A 2,361-nucleotide genomic window follows, 5' to 3' on the forward strand; every position below is an offset into this window, starting at 1 on the left:
GTAGTATGCAAATGTTAATAAATTGAATAAACTTTATAGAGGTTTTGCCTGTATATTGAATTGTCTTGTGAATGTTTTTTAAGAAATTCACTTAGCTTCCGATAGGAACCCAACTACCACTCCAGTGCCATGCAATAACTTACCGTAGATTTTATATTTTGTATAAAGTACTGTGTGTCCTCAGCATATACCATATTAATTCAGTTCCTGTATGTAAGGCCAGGACTGAGGGAAAGTAAAAATACAAGTAACCCATTGGTAAATAGAATTAGAATTGTCAAAATAACAGTAGGCCTATTCTAAAAGGAAAATATTGGGAACCCATTAGTAATTAATAAATAATTATTAGATAATTCTGCAAGAATTATTTAGAAACTGAAACAGTATTCTAAAGTGTTACTAGAATGTTTACTAAAGTCAACAGATTTTACTAATAGACCTACCAATAACTGTACAAATAAAATAATGATGCTGCCAGCTTTCACAAGTCATTTCTACAACCCTCTAATTTGGCTCCAAATCTCAGGTTATGAGACCCTCCTCTACAAAATAAAGCATGGCTCAGTAAATATACTTCTTTGAAATGTATTATTTTGGCTTTCATCAATATACACAGTATGTGTGTCTTCAGAAAAAGAACATTAACAAATCAAATATTTGTACTGGGAGCCTCAGTTTAAGCTGACGGAATGACTCTACAGGTTTTAAAATAATAACGTCACACTACATTTAGAAATGATTATTTTCAAAATAATATCCTCTAGTATAATGTTTGCTTTACTATAAATTTACTGATTAAATTTATTATCAGTCATTACTCCATCCAGGTCTCACCCATTAAGTATTCAACCATACAGCATTATGTTACATTTCTTTCAGCCTTATATTCAGAACATGGCTCAGTCATGTGTAAGTATTGTTTTTCTCTGGCTCAGGTCAAATCCACTCTCACATCTATCTCAACATCATCCAGTGGTTTGCTCTTGTGCTCACATGATGAGAAGGTAAAACACATTAAAACCTGTGGTCACTTGTGCAAAACACTTAATCTAATCCTACAAGTTAGTCATTTAATTTTTTGTTTACTTTAGAACAGCCAGACATAACTTTAGGTTATTTACATATTGTAGAACGGGTCTAATTTGAATCAAAAAAATAAGTCTGATTACCTCTTGGTTAAGTGTTTAGTTGGTCAGACTAGTTATTAAGACACAGTCATAACACATTAAGGTTATATAGAGTGTATCTTCACCTCTGACACATGGCTTTGATGCTATACAGTGGGGAAAATAATTATTCGATCCCTTGATGATTTTGTACATTTGCCCACTGACAAAGAAATTAGCAGTCTACTTTAATGGTAGGTTTATTTTAACAGTGAGAGACACAATAACAAAAACAACAACAACAACAACAACAACAACAACAGCAAAACGCATTTTTAAAAAAATATATACATTGAATTACATTTCAATGAAATAAGTATTTGACCCCCTATCAATCAGCAAGGTTTCTAGCTCCCAGGTGTCTTGTTTACAGGTAATGAGCTGAGATTAGGAGCACTCTCTTAAAGGGAGTTACCTGTATAAAAGACACCTGTCCACAGAAGCAATCAATCAATCAGATTCCAGACTCTCCACCTTGGCCAAGACCAAAGAGCTGTCCAAGGATGTCAGGGACTATATTATAGACCTACACAAGACTTGGTGAGAAGGTGACAACAGATTATTGGCCAATGGAAGAAACACAAAATAACTGTCAATCTCCCTCGGTCTGGGACTCCATGCAAGATCTCACCTCGTGGAGTTTCAATGATCATGAGAACGCTGAGGAATCAGCCCAGATCTACACGGGAGGATCTCATCAATGATCTCAAGGCAGCTGGGACCATAGTCACCAAGAAAACAATTGGTAACACACTACGCCGTGATGGACTGAAATCCAAAACATTATGCTTTAGGGGTGTTTTTCTGCTAAGGGGACAGGACAACTGCACCACATCAAAGGGACGATGGACAGGGACATGTACTGACAAATCTTGGGTGAGAACCTACTTCTCTCATTGAAAATGAGTCGTGGATGTGTATTCCAGCATGACAATGACCCAAAACACACGACCAAGGCAACAAAGGAGTGGCTCAAATAGGGATGCACCAAAATGAAAATTCTTGGCAGAAGCCGAACAAAATTAAACACTGGGCCGAAGGCCGCTTACTGAACAGGGTTTTTAGTGTTTTCCCCCTCCATGTATTTTGCCAAAAAAAAAAAAAATAATAAAATAATAATAATAATAATAATAATAATAATAATAATTCACCATTGCATAAATAGCCAAAATGTCCTTTTTACAGTTTCGTCTTG

Source organism: Garra rufa, chromosome 16, assembly GCF_049309525.1.
Source record: "Garra rufa chromosome 16, GarRuf1.0, whole genome shotgun sequence".
Lineage (NCBI taxonomy): Eukaryota > Metazoa > Chordata > Actinopteri > Cypriniformes > Cyprinidae > Garra > Garra rufa.